The following is an 18,512-nucleotide window of genomic DNA, read 5'->3' on the forward strand; positions in this document are numbered from 1 at the left end:
GAGCTTGCAGCAACACCGGTAATATGTAAAGAGCTAAACATCCTTTCCAGAATTTAACACAGCGCAGGATCAGCGGTATGAAAGACGTCATTGTTTGCAAAAATTACCTCTGTATCTCTGTTGAGTGTTGGGTATTCACTCAGGGAGTATTTATGGCTTGTCTTAAGTAACTGAGGCATTTCCTAAGGACAGAGCACTCCAAGAAATCATATTTTTTTAGAATAAATGTTGTTTTACTCAACGTTCTTTTGTAACTTTTAAATATATATGCACAGACATATACATGCATGCGCACATACATTTATATCTGTGTGGATATATAAATATGCGCATATATGTGCATGTGTATGTGAATTCAGGACATTAGTAATGGATAGTTGGCCATTTGAATGTTCTTCCTATAGAATGTGAGAGCGTAGAGATTACAATAATGTCCCAGAAATGTGGTGGAAATGTGGCATAGAAAAATGTGGCGGAAATCGACTTTATTGAATGCTGCGTACGTTTACAGTGGTGTCCTGCGTTGATCACCGGAAATGTCATGTCGCCACTGGACTGGGGTTTTCCTTCGATCGGTTTCACTTCGTCAGGGAATTCGATTCACTGAAATTTCACCAACTTCCATCGGCATGTTCATATGAACATCGACCCACACTGCACACAACGACAACAATATTCAGCATACTGCACCCACGAGGACGTGGCATGGTTTTTATAAACAGTGAAGATTGAATAATGTTATGCAAGGGCAACGTGAATTCCAATTTAATTGCTGAAGACGCAAGAATCCAGAGTAAGATTCAAAATGTCAGAACTTCACGTTCATTACCTTGGCCAGAATTCCAGCCCAGCAAAGGGGAAATCTGTCCCTGAATCCCCTGAATCCATGCAATTGCTTGCTCCAGGTGTCCACTTTGAAACCCATGCGAAGCAACATTCAGCCTGAAGGAGAACTCGTCAGAACCCTCCGCTGTCTGATCTAAAGCTGAAACAAGAGCTGTCTATTCCAGCTGGAAGGAAGGGGATGTGGAGGTGAGACTAAAATATTTCGTGGCGTTTCATTCATATTGTTCTTAATGTGATTGTTTAAAAACCTGGTCCAGAAGTGGCACAGACACAAAGGAGCCCATTGTTAATACCGATTTCGTCCCGCTCCGTGATTCCATATCATCATGGCTGACACAACAATTTTGTGTCTTTTTCCAGCCTATACACATCATCGTGTTGCCTACTGACTAACAGATGTTTATTGACATCGAAAATTTAAACTTGTGAGAGTAAAATGTTCCCTTTCGGGACAGTTGAGTTTCTGCATGAATACTGTTGGTTTTGCAGATGAGCAGCCGAGTCTGCTCTGACCACCTTCCAAACCATAAACCAAAATTCGACTCTGATGGGACTTGAACCCACAATCTTTGAATTGCAACCTGACCAGTCATTGATATAGAAGTCCAACGCGCTATCCATTGCGCTACAGAGCCGCGCTATTGCACTTTGTTTAGCACACAAATTTGCCTTCGACCCATTGCGTTCAGGACAACCATCTCGCATCTGTCTGTCCTCGTCACACGTTCCAGTGCCTGTACCTTATCCACGTGTGCTCTGGCTCTTCAAGTGTTCGACTACAGACTGTTGGAACGTTCTCATGATACTTAGCTTTACCACATGCTCAGATAATGTTTTCCAGATAAGCAACACTCTACTGGTGAAAGCATTCTCCCAAAATCTCCTAAAAACATCTTGTCTCCTGTATTTCATTTATGTCACTCTATTCCTTCCCAACACAGGCTGATCCCTCTCATACATATCTATCCTCTTCATAAAATGTGCACGTTAATCGGTTAACTCAAACAGCCTTAACCTGCTCTTCGATAAACACCCCCAACCTAGCTCGTCTACCTTCACAATGGGAATGGTCCAGGCCTTGCCATTCTTGTCACCTCCTCTGAATATCTCACCCTGCAATCAGACGCTTCCAGAAGTCTGGTGGTTACAACGGACAAGCAAAGTTCACTGAAGTAAAGCCAAAAGGTATGGTTAAAATCAACAGCTCGTGTCCATATCTCATGAGAAAGGAAAGTTAACATTTCGAGTCCAATGATCTGTCTTCGGAACTGATGGGATGGAAGGGTGGGTGAAGAATGTGGAAGAGGGTGGAAGGGTTCTAAAATGATTGAACTCGATGTTGAGTCTTAAGGTTTGCATGGTCTGTCTGTATAAAATGAGTTGCAGGTCTTCCAGCTAGTGTTATTCCTTGAAGGAGCACTGCAGCAAACCAGAGACCGGAATAGTGGCCTGGGAACACAGTGTCTCGATTAGAGTGAGGCTGGAATTGTACAGTAGTTCAGGCAGCATCCAAGGAGCAGTAAAATCGACGTTTTGGGCAAAAGCCCTTCATCAGGAATACAGTCAAAGAGCATGAAGGGTGAGAACACAGTGTAATGTTGAAGTTACAGGAGACTCGGAGATCGGGTTAGTTTTTGTTGATTCTGGACAGAACGTAAGTGCTCTCAGTTTTGTCACCGACTCTGTTTTCCTCTCTCCATTGCAGAGAGATCACATTCTGAGTAGACAATACAGTTGCCTCTATTAAATGAAGTGCAGACAAATCTCTGGAAGATGTGACTGGAAGTTTCCACAGTGAGGAGAGACATCAGAAACCAGCAGGAAATGTAGCTTACTACATAGAACGTTAAAAGGAAGTGCAGGCACTTCGGCCCTCGCTGTTGTAGCTACCTGTGAAAATAATGTGATGTCCATAGAAATGGAAAATTAGCATTTATTTTGAAACCAATAAAAGCACAGGGAAACAAAGAAGTAAGAACCTGACTTTGCAGAGGCAAGTTTTGCAGACAGAAAGAAAAAAAAATGTAAAGTTAAACCGAACTTATAGCAGACTTACAGGCCAGTAAACGACCATATCACCAGACAAGGAATGGGAAAAAAAACAACTCCGTATCTGGGAAGGAACTCGAATGTTTCAGGTCCCTGACATTGAGGTGTTGATAAGAAAAAGCGAATTCTATTGTCAAGGGAAAATGTATTATATGTGGAAGATGCACCAGTTACCTTTTTGTTAGATACAAGGGCAACATAATCAGATGTTAAATCTAGGCAGTTGAGAGAGTCGACGAAATGGATGCAATAGGATTCGTGACAGGAGAGAGATTAACCGCACCCCTATTGTGTGAAACCAGTAATTGTGTAACATTCCAATTCTCATTTCATTTCTCGGAATTCTGTCCTTTAAATCTGATGGCTGGCGATCTCATAGTGAGGCTGGTGTCGGATTTGTGCAGTACCCCGACAGGCTTGCAGGTAATACAAAAAGAAGATTGAACAGCGCAGGCTGTAAAACCCGACTCACGACACCTGATGCATGGCTATGAGTGATGATTACCCAGAGAGCCATATGTTCAGTGAGCGATTCTCTCGCCCAGGTAGCAAGTAACCATGTAAATCCCATAAACACCGATTTTCATGCTGGAGATATGAGGCACTGCACAGCACGCACACACTGTCATGGCCCTTAAAAATCATAGGGGAAGGATTGTTTTAGGAGATTGTTTGGACCAGATCAGTTATTATTGTCCAATTTTATTAGAACGATCACAGATGTGCAGGCAATGTAAACTTATCCAAAATATCTGTGAGGCAAGTAGACCCTATCTTTTTGATGTGGAACGCTCCTTTCCTCAAGTACCATTGGCGAACACATCCAGTGACAGGTGGCAGGATTTGGGACCAGGGGTACTACTACTGGCACAAAAAACGAAAGCTTGTATCTTCAGGGACAATGTGCGTATCTGCTTCGATGCAGATATAAGGACATATATGGAGAAATTAAACTGGCTAACTCAGGCAGATAGGGCTGTCCAGGTAACCCTCACCAAGGGGGTAGCCTAGCGTTGACCTGTGGTAGATGTCTCGGACCAAAGGTTAAGAACGGTCCATACTGAGTGCAAGGCAAAAGGCAAACGTGATGTGGGGTTCATACGAAGCTGTGAAACCAAAAGAATAAGCCCGAAGTCTCAGTCTCGTCCTTGCAGAACACAAAGCCAATTAAATCCCGAGGCTGCAAAAGGCATTACTCCAATCTTTGAATCCCTCCTGAAGTGTGAAGTGATAATTCCCTGTGGATAATCACCAATGAGAGCCCCCATTTTTCCAGTCAAAAAGGCAAACATTTCAGGTGAAGCGGGGAAATGGAGGTTTGTACAAGACCTGCAGTTAGTCAATTATGCTGTTGTTCCGCCCTCCCCAAATGTTCTTAATCCTTGTATTATATTAGCCCAAATTCCACCGGACAGTGGAATTAGCAAATGCCTTCTTTAGTGTAGCGGTACACCCAGAAAGTCAATTCTGGTTCACTTTTCCATTCAAAGGCAAATTGTATACATTCAGGTGAATGGTCTCTTTCCAGTATGAACGCGTTTGTATTTCAGCAGATTGCCAGAATCAATTAATTATCTCAAATCACAACGAACGAATGGTCTCTCCTCTGTGTGAACTCAATGGTGCCTCAGCAGACTGAATGACTGAAAGAATCCTTCCCCATTCTTAGAACAGGCGAACGTCCTCTCTCCACTGAGTTCGCAGCTGTAAAGTGAGATCAAATGACGGCCTAAACCCATTTCCTCTGAGAATACTTGAATGTTGGCCTGAACACGTTGATCGTACAGCAGTTCGTGAGACCTTTTAATGCCTTTTCCATACTCTGGGCTATTAAATGGTTTCTTGTCCGTGTGAACCCACTGGTGAGTCAACAAGCTAGACAACTGAGCAACTCCCTTTCCACACTTTAAACAGTGAATGGCTTTCCCCCGGTGTGGTTGCCCTGATGAATTTTCAGGGAAGACATTAATTGAATCGTCACCACGTTTCCGCGGTTTCTCTCCAGCGGACCTCCAATTATGCATCGACATTTCAGATAGTGAATATTTTCACTCCCCTGTGAATGTAGCTTTCTGCTTTCATTTTCAAAGGCCGGTCAGGTTCAGCCTACATGGAACAAAGCAACTCCTTCAAATTCTGATGTAATGTTGCGTTTCAGTTTCCCAACAGCAAATCCTCATCTTGAATACCCCTCAAATAAATCCAGAAGTATCTCAATAAGAGAGAATCCTCAGAACACCAAAGCATATGATTTTTATTCTTCATCGGATGTGGGTATTCCAGAACAGGTCAGCATTTATTGTTCATTCCTGATTTGACTGGATAAGGTGATGATGAGCTGCCTTCTTGAACCATCGTTTCTGTGTGCTGTCGGCAGATCCAAATTATAGGTAAGTGAATCCACAATTTTGACCCAGTGATTCTGGAGGAACGGCAATATATTTCCAGATCAGGATGGTAAGTGGGTTGTATGTCTTTCCTATCAGTCTTTCCATCATAAATTTATTCCAATCGAGATGATTACAAATCTTATCTCATGGAACTCTCCCAACACTTTACACACAACTATCGGAAGGGTCAATGGTCTATAATTTCCAGGGTTTTCTCTACTCCCCTTTTAGATTGAGAGTGCAACTTTTAATATCCTGTAGTGTTCTGGTACTCTAACCTTGGACAATGACAACATGAATATCAAAGTGGAAGGCTTGGAAATCTGATTATTAGCTTCCCAGCGAATCCTAGGATAAATCCCATCCGGCTCAGGGGAATTTATAAATGTTCACATTTCCAGAGCTTGTAACGCCTTGTCTTTGGGAACTTCAGTCCTATCTCATCTCGTAGCCTGTTTCTCACTATTGTCTTCGACAACATTTTGTTTTTCCTCTGCGAAACCTGACTGAAGACATTGCTTTCGCGTTTCCCCCATCGCTTGTGACTCCACGCACTACGCACCATGACTGTCCTTCATTGGCCACATTTTATTACATTCATTCTTTTAGCCCTCACATACCGATTGAAAGCTTTAGGATTTTCTCTTATCCTATCTGTCAACAATTTCTCAGTTCCCTCCTGGCTCGCCTTCAGTCTCTCTTCAGGCCTTTCCTGTTTAACTTTAAATCTCAATCTCCTTAACTGAGCATTCACATCTCATGGGAACACAAGCCTTCTTCATTTCAACAAGAGATTCAACTTCCTCAGTAATCATGGCTCCTGTGTTTGACAATTTCCTGCCTCTCTGACAGGTACCTACTTATCAAAGACACACAGAACCTGCTCCTTGAATAAGCTCCATACTTCAATTCTAGCCATTCCATGTCGTATCTTTGCCCAACCTATGAATGCGTAACCTTATCTAATCGCATTGCAATTTTCTTTCCCCCAGCAATAGCGCTTGCAGTCCGGTGTATACCTATCCCTTTGAAATGTAAAGTAAACATAACTGAATTTTGGCAACTATCACCAAAGTGCTCACCTATCGCCAAATCTAACATCTTGCCGTGTTCATCGCCCAGCACTAAATCTAATTTAACCTCTCCCCTTGTTGGCCTGTTCCATTACACATTATTTAAAGAATCTATTGCAGATACACTCACACTATCCTCGTCAAGGCTACAGTGACTGAGCTACTTCGACCGATCGACACATTGATTAAATTCCCGCATGATAATTGCCATACCATCTTTTCATTTGTTATTTATGTCTCTGTTTACTGTCCTCCCCAATGCGATCTTAAAAATTGGAGGTGGATAGTCTCCGACAATCAGTGACATTTTCATCTTAGAACTTCTAATTTCCTCCCAAATGGATTCAAACTCAGTCTCCATTGAACCTATATCATCTGTCAGCATCGGTCTGACGTTGTCCTTCAATGTTTGAGTTCCACCACCTTCCTTACCATCCTTGCCGTCCTTCCAAATTGTCTCATACCAGTCAATATATACCTCCCACTATTGACTATGTTGTCTCCATTCTGTGCAATGTGTATTAAATCGTATTCATCTGTGATGATTTATGCCGTTATATCTCCAACCTTCTTCCGAAAAGCATGAGTATTCAGGTTTCGTGCCTTTATGGTCGCATTCTTACTCATTGATTAAAAATATTTATAATAATATCTTCTACGGTATCCTTACTTCTTGCTTCTTGCTTCTCCTCACTTGTCCATTTCTGACCTCCCTACTTAGTATACAAGTGCTCAAATACACTTTCCAAGTGAAGCAATACTTTCCCTTCGGTTCGCACAATCTAGTCTATTTCTCATATTATGGTCGCCACTACCTTGGGAAACGAAGTGTGGATTGAATGACCGTTTGCAGGATGCCAAGTTCTATCGCCAAAAATGTCCCCAAGCTTCCAGTTCACTGCTCCTTTAGCACAGAACCATGTTTCAGAGCGAACGTCTCTATCTCAGTCTTTCTGCAGTTTCCACCATAGCTTAGCGCATGCTGAATGAGCAGCAGACCATTTTTTGCTTGAGGACCCTCACGATCCTCCAAATCAATTTCAGTCATTTTAGAGGCCTGAAGTTTCCCATGCATTGGCCCCGACACACTCACCAGGCTTAGTCACGCACTACCTTTGGTTAGTCATAAACAGTCTCTGTGAACAGTTGTTAATGCTCCAAACGGATCATTATCAATTCCTATGTCCAACTGTTCGTCTCTCTTTCGGATCTATCCCGACATCTCGTTTCCTCCTAATAACTGCGCCCCCACATATCTTCTGTATATGGACCGAAGTTTTCCTGGAAACCATCAGTGCCAAGGACGGGGTCACTGGACCGAAAATGTTAAATCTGATTTCTCTTTCCAGCATCTTTTGGTCTTGACCCTGAGGAAGCTTGTTACTGTGCTTCTGTAATGACCCCTTGCACATAAGACGGAACTGTTTTCATCCTGAAAGTTTCTCTTGTTGATGAATCCCATTACAATGTGAGCCACTGGCATCGACTTCATCGGTCAATGAAAATAGAAATCATGTGCTTGGGATTTGTGCCGTAGCTCTGTTCTGGATATGATAAACAACAGAGAGCAAAATCTCCGTCATGTCAGATGTGAACAGATAGGAATCTCCACAAGAGTTGGAATTAAGTCAATGTTTTTCAGTTGGAGAAAATTCAACCATTTGTCACTGTAATACCCTGTGGCTATCAAAGCAAAATATTTCATAACCACAAATGCTTCATACAGGGTCTTCTAGTTAAAATATCTGAATGATCTTCCCCCAGAGTGATAGTACAGTCGTGTCAGCAAATGGAGTAACTGACTGAATCACTTTACTTGTTCAGCGAGCGAACAGTCCTCTTGTGGTAAGATATACGGGCAGAATGCAGGAGGAGGGACGGAAAAGTTCTTAAGCAGTTTGACATAGGGACTGAGGAAGTGGTCGTGGTTCTTCCGGATTGAAGTGGGCATATTCCCAATTCAGTACGAACTTGTATCTTATGTTCCTTTCTATGACAAAGGATGAAATTGCAGGTATTCTGAGCAATGGTTTACTTTCATCTTTGAGGTTGTAGTAGACTGGACTAAGGCAAGATTGGGAGAGATAAACCAGAGAATCACACAGCAGTGAGTCTCACATCAGTTGAAGGAAACCTTTTGGAGCAAACCTTGAAGGAAAGAGTTAACTGCCACTTCACCAGGCAAGGTTTCATCAGGGAGAGTCATCACGGTTTTGTTACAGAATGCCATACCTAACAGATTGGATTAAATACATTTTATTGGAAAGTGATCAGGTTTTTTTTTAACGAGGGTAGTGAAGTTGATGTTGTTTGTGTGGATTTCAACATAGCCTTCAACACGATACCACTCTAAAGAGTGGTAAGAGGATACAAGTGAAAAGGGATTTAAGGTCCCCTGGTAGTTGGAACCAAACTTAAATTGGTGGTGGTACGAGACACAGGATGGTGATAGAAGGTTGTTTATGTGACTGGAACTGGCATTCAATGGTGTGACGCAAGGATGAATGCTCGGTCCCATGTCGTTTGTGAATGTGTGTAAAGAATATAGAACAACTTATGAGGAAATGATAAGCAGAGTTGTCGATGATACGAATATTAGCAAAATGGTAAATAGTGAGGAAGATCCTTTTAGGAAGGAGGAGCTCAGAATTGGATTTATAAAATGTCAAATTCAGAGAAGGGATGTTGAAACTAACCATGAAAAACATGAGGTGGTGCACATTGAAAGTAACATGTCAACGGATTACTCAATGATTGACAGGACACGAGGAATCCCACAGGAACAGAGAGACTTTGCACGTTGGTCCACATATCCGTGAAGGCAGCAGAACATAGTGAAAATCACAACTTTATCAGTCAAGGCAAAATTTATAAAAACAGATAAAGTGGTGCCACAAGGAGTCAATGTGGTGAAGAAAGTACTTGGCACGCTTTTCGTCATTCGTCAGAAATTCGATTGTCCAAATTGGAATGTCATGTTGTGGCGATATGGAGCATTGGTGAGATGACATTTAGAATACTGTTTCCAATTATGTCAACTTCTACAGGAAGGATTTTGTGAAAATTGAAACTGCTCACAGATGATTGGCAAGGATGTTGGGGGGAGCCGAGGCCTTGAGATAAGCGTGGAGATAGGGTTGGCAGGGGATTTTTCGCTGGAATGTTCCAGGCAGCGCTCCACGTTCTCACCGTTTACAAAATCATGAGGGGCATGGATAGGCAACTGGCCGAAATTGTTTTTGCATGATGGTGAAGTTCAAAATTGGAGGGCACAGATTTTACGTGACAGGCACTGAGTCACACTAAACAACGTATAGAGAGTGACAGAATGATGGTTGATTTCCAACAGGTATTGGTTAAGCTTAGTCTTTGTTTTAAAAATAAACATTTTCTTCGTGAAAGCAGTTTGGTAGATAGGTCGTGTATGGAACATTAGGTGTACTGAAATTGAGTGATGTACCAATGAGAAAGTGAGTGGGTAAAATATTGTCCAATGCACTATGAAATGGAGAATGCCATATTTATAAGGAACAATCAATAAAGATCTTTTAAATTAAGTGTGATATTGCAGGACTCTGAAATACTCACCGAAATGGCTGTGCTGGGATATGAGTCACGTTGATTTTTCTGCAGGAGCATCAACTGTTTCGGAAGTCAAATTAATATTTTTCATCTTTTCAGCAAGGCGAAGCCACTATCTATTCCACCATTCCTCTCAGTACCTGACAGGGTTAGCATGCATTGCCTGATTGAAACATTCCAGTTGATGAAACTCGTTTTTCCTTTGAGAAACAGAATGTAGCGGTTATTAAACTGCAGATTTCTCTTTTCCTTTACCAACTTTATATTCAAACATTCAGTTGCACTGAGAGAATGCAGAATTCTATAACATTTTTTTCCCCTCAGATAATCAGCCTCTGCAGTTTTCTGTTCTTTAGTGAACTCAATGACCTGATATTTATGGGGAAAAGAATGTTGCAGTTTTTCTCGCATGCGGCAGAAGAACCAACTGAGTGGTGACAGGTGCATCTTAATTTTCTAAAGCAGTTGAGTGGAGGTGGTGTCGAGTTAAAAGCGTGGATCCTGAAAAGTACCCCTGGTAAGGCAGCATCCATGGAGAAGGAAAATCGATTTTTGAGCATAAGTTCTTCGCTAGGTATGTTCGAAATATTGACATTCATAGTCCCCAGATGTTGCCTAACCACTGTGTTTTCTAGCACTATCCTTCCTGACTACAATCTCTCGCATCTGCAATCCTCGCCTTCTACTTAGATGGGGGTAGTGTCAGATACTGTTCCTGAGATGTAACAACATGTTCGTAATGATATTTTGGATATGCAGTTGGAAGCTCATCACCGATGTAAATCATCCTCTACCTCTAAATCTGCCAAGCCCATGCAGGTCCTGCGCCTCCTTCTTTGACATTCTCTAAACACCTGACGCCTGAAAGAAGAAGGCCTCATTTTCCACTTGGGACCTTGATGCCACATGGGATCACAAGTTTCCTCAATCACCCTTCGCTCACATTATTCTAGTTTCATGACTCCAACTCAGCATTGCCCTTATGTCCTGCACGTCACCTTTCCAGCCTACCCACTCCACCACCTGGCAGAACTCGTATCTTATTTTCCACCTTTATCTGCTCATCACTTTCTCAGCTATCACGCCCCCAAATTCCCAAACCACCCATTTATCTCTCAGTCCCCACGACCTCAAACCTTATTCCTGATGAGGTGTTTATGTCCGAAACTGCAATTCTCCCGCTCCTCGCATGCTGCCTGAGCAACTGTGTTTTCCATCGCCACACTATCGACTCTGAGTTCTGGCATCTGCAGTTCTCACTTTCTCCACGGCGCAGTATTGTGCAAAAGTCACATTATTGAAAAAGTGCAGTTTCTGTGGATTTCTAAGTTGTTAAGTTCATTTGCTCAATCGGCTCTAGATGGAGTATTGAGTGTCTTTCTGCAATTATCATTATAGCAGGGATGTGACAGCACTGGAAACTGTGCAGACCAGATTTATCAGGACATTGTCTGTTTGTAGAATTTCAGTTACGAAGATTGTTTGGACAGACTGCGCTGTCACAAAGATGTTCTCTTTTAAAAAAAACAACGAGCTGTACTTTTCCTCAAGGATTAAGTGTCTTGACTTTTTTTTTATCAAAGGCATTGTAAATCAGTTCAGGCTCCGAATCAGATGAAGTGTTATAGTGATGTAATTCTTCGCTGTGAGGCCTTTTTTTTCTCCATCAACAGCTGAGGCTTGAGGCCAAAGACTTTATGTTTTAGAAATGAACTGTATAATGGTAAAAGAGTGGTCATTCTGGAATGCTGAATTCCGGTTTTTAGATCCTGCAGCAGTGGTGCACTAATTAATAACTTCTCTCCTTCTTTCATTCTATTTTTTCCCGTAAGTTTCTGTTTCATTTTTACTATGTTTAATGTGCTTGTTTTTTTTAGGAATGTTGTCTACTTTCAGAACAGCATAATTCAGTCTACTTTGGATAGACTAAGTGGGTATTCTATATTCTGTTTTTTTCTTTTTCAATCCGTCATTTTGTGAATATTTTTTGTAATTAGCTAATTGAGTAATTTCACTGTACGCTTAACGAAAAAGAATACAATGTTACGATCTGGGTTGTCTGCTTAATAACGTTTTGAATTGTTTAGCCTAGCACACAACAAATTGGAAGATAGTTGATGGATTAAAAGAGCAACCGATATGTGCTTGCGTCTTTATTTCGGGTGTTGATTTGGATTGTCGTAGACAGTTCTTGGGAAAGCAATGTCTCATTTAGGTACAAAGAGTTGTTTGGCTATGGACAATGTAAAGTTGGCAGTTTTACAAAAAACTGATATAGGCCAGGATTCTGGAATATTCAGAACTGCTGGGGTTGTATTTGCCTCCTTCTGTGAGGAAAAAAGAGGTCATTCCCTGCAGTAGCTCAGCATTTAACTCAGCTGGAAAAGTCATGAGAATCTGCGGAGATGTTTAAACGTTAATTGAATATGAAGCAGCTTGAGTTAGACGCGAGAGATAAGGAAAAGACACTAGATTTCAAGCAGTTTCAGGTACGATTCGAAGAGGAGAGAGCAGCAGAGCTGAGAGAAAGGGGGACAGAGTTTGAACTTCAGAAATTGGCAATTATTAAAGGAATTCACATTAAAACGCTGGAGATAATGGCTGAAGATAAGATTACTCTGGAAGAGCATATTGTTAAAACCACAAGGTTAGCAGCTGAAATGGCTGATTGTAATGAACTGGTTCATAAAACAAGGATGGGCTTCCAGAATCATTTTAAGACTGAGGGATAGAAATTGGGCAAAGAGAAATCCTCACGTGGAAAGGGAAAATTAAATCTCTGTGAAGATCATGAGAATAACTTATCACAGGGTAAATAGGAAAACCTTCAAGGGAACAAGATCTGAGGTTTCCATTGCAACAGAGTAGGCCACATGAAATCAGTATTGGAGAACTATGGAAAGCACTGTAAAGTCAAATGAAGGAAAACAAAACAAGCCTGGATGTTCTGTTGGCATGGTAATAGACAGCAATGTTGAGGCTGGAAAGCTGCATCAGAGTGCACAAACAGATCAGAGGTTGCTAAGGGTAAAGTGCCATGTCTGCTTGAAAAATATACCTGCAAAGTTAAAGTTCATTTATCTTGGCCAGGAGTAGTAGATCGACAGGTAACAATATTAAGGGACACAGGATCGTCTCAGTCTGTGATCAGAAGGATGGAGAAATGTGTACTCCTGAAGGACTATGTGTACGGGAATTCATGGTGGGACGAAACATTGCTCTGTTACATACAGTGAGGCTAGAGTGGGCAGAAAAGAGTGGGGAGTTTGTAGTGAGTTCTGGACAAACTCTCAGCTCCAAGAATACAATTTGTGCTTGCAAATGATATAGCTCAATCACCAGCAAGCCTGCTTCATACTCCAGTTGAAAAGCCAGTCGAGCTGTAGGCAACAGTGGCAATGGAGGACGTTGATAAAGGAATTTTCCCAGATTGTGTCTTTACACGATCACAGACTCACAATTGAAAGCAGGATAAATCAAAAGGCACGGATTAGGACGTTGAAATATGTTTACATTCATTTATGGTAATTAATACTTATTCCCATCTTTTATTGGGTGTAGGGAACCTACACAATACATCAATATTACATTTTTTTTATTGTCAAGTAAGTAGGACACAGCAGGGGACAAACGTTAAAAATGCAGGTATATTCAGCTCAGCTATGCTACTGAGTTCCAGCAGAAAGATGAAAAATTAAAGCACTTGGATCAGAAGACATATTTGGAAGGAGAGTGAATGCATCCCTGCGTGTTATTACTTAGCAAATGATATGTTAAGGAGGACATGGAGACTAACATATTTTCAAGCATGTGAGAAATGGGCAGAATGGTTTTTTCCCAGTAGGGTACAGAACAGTGGTGCAGCGAGTGCCGCATGTGCCACAAATTGGATATCACTTTGGCGTGAGCAAAACGGAGGCTAAAATACAAACACATTTTCACTGGCCTGGAATGCAGATGAATGTAGTTGAATTTTGCCAGACGTGTCATACATTTCAACTAACCAAAAAACCATGGGAAATAATAAAGCCTGCACCTTTAACACCTGCCGCAGCGTTCAAGGAATATGTCTTAATTGTCTTGATGCATTATGTAGGTTCCCTATATCCAAGAAAAGATGGGAATAAGTATTAATTAACATAACTGGATGTATTGACGAGATTTCCAAATGCTGTTCAATTGTGCAATATGACAGCTAAAAGAATTGAGGAAGAACTACGATTTTTTAAAAAAAAAACTAGGGAAAGACGACCATCAGAAATATAATTAGATCAAGGGTCAAACTTCACTTGCAAACTTTCCAGGGAGTATATAGATAGCTGAGGATTAAAACGTATCAAATCTAATGTGTGCCATCCAGAATCACAGGGTGCACTGGAAAGGCGACGTCAATTATTAAAGACTATGTTGAGGTTTTATGGTTCGGAGTAGCCAGATATTTCCATAAGGGAGTTGCGTCAGTGCTGTTTGTGATCTGACATATATCGAAAGAATCCACAAAACTAAAACTATGTGAGACTAATTTTGGGCAGAAAGAAAGAGGACCATTAACATTTAATAATGAAAAATTTAGAAGTCAGATTACAGAGACCACGCATTTGGACGATGTGTCAAATTTTAGAATTGGACTAAGTAATGGTGGAGAGTTGTCGAGACAGCACTTAAAAGTATTGCAGCAAATTTTGAATCAGGAAGTGTATGAGAAACAAAAAAAACCACAATTTTGCCACTGGGAACAATGTATTTCTTTAAATTTCATTAATCATTAAAACTTTAAAGCAAGGTTTAGAAGACCTTATCAAATTGAAAGGAAATTGAGTGAGGTTAGCCACTTGATAGGAACTCCTGGCGTGAAGGAATCTCACAGAACATGTGATGGGAATATGCGCTAATGGTATTTTGGCAGAGAACGAACGCAAGGGTAGAATGTGTTATTGACTACAACACACTGCGAAAAATCAATTTCAGAGAATTCTGCATTGGACGTTTCTGAAATAAAATTGGACAATGAAAAAGTTGTCCAATATTGGTAAAGTTATTCAGTTCTCTTCCAGAAGAAAATCGTAAGAGTTATTACACTGGCATGGGGAGATCTGCCGAAATAAGCTGGGAATTCCTAGACTAATTGTAGATAATGTAAATATAGGAAGTGCTGTTCTGATTTTGTAACATCCTTGCAGGCATAACCCTATAAAGTTGGTGCAAGTTCATAAGGAGATGTCACGTATGCTACAAGACGGCATAACCGAAGTGAGTTTCAATGAATGGAGTTCACCCATCATCATGGTGCCAAAGCCAGGTAAGACCCAACAGTTATGTGTGGACTATCACAAAGTCAATGTTGTTAGAAAGACTGGTGCATATACGCATCTGAAGTTGGAGGATTGTGTGGAAGAGATTGGAAGAGCAACTTACATTTCCAAGTTGAATTTCCTCAAAGGTTACTGGCAGTCAACTTTGTCAGAAAGATCAAAGGCAATTTTGTAACGCCAACTGGACTGCAGAAATTTAAAGTAATGCAGTTTGTACGGAAAACACTTCTCTCATATTTCAGAGGTTAACGGACAAGATAATTGTCTGATACACAACTGTTTGATGTGTGTTGTGCCTGGTGACATTCAGTCTCTCATGGATTGAATATTTACAGCATTTATCGGGCTTGTTTGATCGAATTCGGAAGTCAAGGTGGTTTGTAAACCTAGCTGAAAGTAAATCTGCCAAAGCGAAAGTCACCTTCTTGGGCTATGTCGTTGAACACGGAAAAATAGCCCCACTGGATACGAAAACGAAAGTTACGGGGGATTTTTATAAATTGTTGATGAAAAGAGCAGTATGACGGTTTACTGGATTGAGTGACTTTTACTGAAAGTTTGTGCTGACTGTTGGAAGTGGCACTGCTACACTCACCGAATTGCTAAAAACAGGCAAGAAATTCCAGCGAACACAAGAATTTCAAAAGGTATTTGAGAGCCTAAATACTTTGTTAACCATTGCCAAAGTATCAGCCACACGAAGATTTTCAGTGTGCCTATCGATGCCAGTGATGTGCATGTCTCTCTTCTTCTGCCCCTCTAATATCGACCTGTAAACCAGTTTCATTTGTATTCTGTGTTTATGGAACTTAATTATCAGGACTGCTGTGTATTTTTTGAAAAGCATAATTAAGTCTACTTTAGATAGCTAAGTTCTGTGGGTATTCTATATTCTGTTCATTGCGATTCATTCCTTACTTTTGTGAATAATTTTCTCGCTGTTTTAAAAACTGGAAGTCAACCTAGCCAAAGTATTCTAAGTAAATCTTACTACACACTCACCAAAACAAATAGCGACGTTACGTTCTGGATTTCCTGCATAAGAATGTTTTGAGTGGTCTGTCCTAGGCAAAACGGGAGTTATTTTTCTCAGAGCAGAGCTGATGGTGAGGAGACATGATTGACGTGTACGAAATAATGAGGAGCATGGAATTACGGATTGAAGGAAACATTTGCTTTTGTTTGATCACTAAAGTTTGTAGATTTCAGACAGCTTTGAATAGATTTGTCGGAAAACTTTATCAGTCTGCAAGTGGAAGACTCTGGAACTGACTCTCTATAAAGATTAGTTGGACATTTAACTCTTCATTCTTCTCTGATTGCATTGGCCAAGGAGTTTCAAAAAATGCTCAAAGCCGAGCATTCCCGCGAGCAACAGTGATGCGATCGGTGGCTTTGTGAAATAGAAAGGTACCCAGGACCAACGTGTGCGATTCGTCGGCTTCCCTCCTGTGATGATGCTGGAACATTGACTCTCATGTTATCGTGGACATTTAATGGAGGCATTCTCGTTAATGCAGATGAAGAACTCATACCTTATTTCGGCTGCAGAGAAATCAGTTTTTAAATGCGTAATGAAATCCTGCACTGCCCTCGAGCCAGGTAGGACTCGAACCTACAGTCTCCTGATCTGTAGTCAGGCGCATTACCCATTGCGCCACTGGCACGATGGACAGCGGGGTGATTAAGAGCCGTGATGTTAGCACGGGCATGATTAATAGCAGTGATGTTCACTCATTGACTAAGCAATAAAGATAATCACTGTCACTGCTTCAGTCCAATCTTCATCACTATTCAAAGCAGGTTTTTTTCTACCAAAAACACGTATGTCCATTATTTCCGTCTCTGAAACATTTACAGCAAGGTAAGGGACAGAGGTGTTCATGGTGTATACCTTCCCATCAATCCCAGTCACGAATACACAGCCAAACGTCTCCCAACTACACCACATCCTCATGGACCAAAACAATGATTTCAAACAATATCATTTATTTTTATCTCTATTCACATTAAAGATAGATAAACCAGCAGGGACCTGATAAATTAAAAAAAAAGATAAAACTGAACCAGGAATAGCGGCGGCTGACTTGGGTCTGTTTCTGGGAAGAAGACCCAGGCTGTCTTTGGCTTAATTCGCGACCCCAGATACACTATGTTTGCGTCCAGAATTATATAATGACCAAACATGAAACCTCTAACTGGGCTATAACACCTGGCGCTTACCTCCCCTTTAGCCCTCACTCACCGACTATCGTTTTGAGGCGACAACATTTCATTCCAATGATCATTCGCCGCACGCATACTCACCAATCATGTTAACCTTTTCCATGCTGCAGGACTCCATCGTGAGAGGAACTGACCGGGGTTTTTGTGGCAGAAGACTGGATTTAAGGATGGTGTGTTGCCTTCCTGGAGTCAGGGTGAAATACATCGCCGTTCTAATTTTTAACCGTATGCTTTTGTTTCATTTTCACTGTGTTTAAGGTGTTTTTTTTCGGAGTGTTGTGTTCTTTCAGAACGACATAATTCAGTCTATTTTGGAAGGACTAAGTTCTGTGGGTATTCTATATATTTTTAAATTTTTGTATACGTGATTTTGTGATTTTTTATAATTATCTAATTGGGTAATTATCACTGTACACTTAACGAAAAGGAATATAATGTTACGATCTGCGTTGTCGGCTTAATAACTTTTTGAATGATTTAGCCTAGCTCATAACAAATTGGAAGATAGTTGATGGATTAAAAGAGCAACGGATATGTGCCTTCGTCTTCATTTCGGGTGTTGATTTGGATTGTCGCGGACAGTTCTTGGCAAAGCATGTCCCATTTAGGTACAAAGGATTGTTTGACTATGGACGATGAAAAGTTGGCATTTTTACAAAAAACTGATTCAGCCAGGCTTCTGGAATAAGCAAAAATGTTGGGGTTGTATTTGCGTCTTTCTGTGAGAAAAGGAGAGGTCACTCCTCGCAGTAGCTCAGCATTTCACCCAGCTGGAAAATTCATGAGAATTTGCAGAGATGTTTGAATGTTAATTGAATATGAAGCAGCTTGAGTTAGACGCGAGAGATAAGGAAAAGAGACCAGATTTCAAGCAGTTCCAGGTACGATTCGAAGAAGAGAGAGCAGAAGAGCAGAGAGAAAGGCTGACAGAGATTGAACTTCAGAAATTGGCAATTACTAAAGGAATTCACATTAAAACGCTGGAGATAAATGCTGAAGATAAGATTACACTGGAAGAGCATATTGTTAAAACG

General features: G+C 41.0%; 2 non-coding genes across 2 annotated transcripts; both read right to left on the bottom strand.

The window, feature by feature from the left end:
• Window positions 1–1,385: 1,385 nt before the first annotated feature.
• Window positions 1,386–1,481, bottom strand: trnar-ucu (transfer RNA arginine (anticodon UCU)). Its single transcript has 2 exons — window positions 1,445–1,481; window positions 1,386–1,421 (listed from the first exon to the last, which is right to left on the bottom strand). It is a non-coding gene; the product is annotated as a tRNA-Arg (tRNA).
• A 15,365-nt stretch (window positions 1,482–16,846) lies between these two features.
• On the bottom strand, window positions 16,847–16,919 carry trnac-aca (transfer RNA cysteine (anticodon ACA)). The gene has a single exon. It is a non-coding gene; the product is annotated as a tRNA-Cys (tRNA).
• Window positions 16,920–18,512: the final 1,593 nt, after the last annotated feature.

Source organism: Hemiscyllium ocellatum, unplaced genomic scaffold (genome assembly GCF_020745735.1).
Source record: "Hemiscyllium ocellatum isolate sHemOce1 unplaced genomic scaffold, sHemOce1.pat.X.cur. scaffold_124_pat_ctg1, whole genome shotgun sequence".
Lineage (NCBI taxonomy): Eukaryota > Metazoa > Chordata > Chondrichthyes > Orectolobiformes > Hemiscylliidae > Hemiscyllium > Hemiscyllium ocellatum.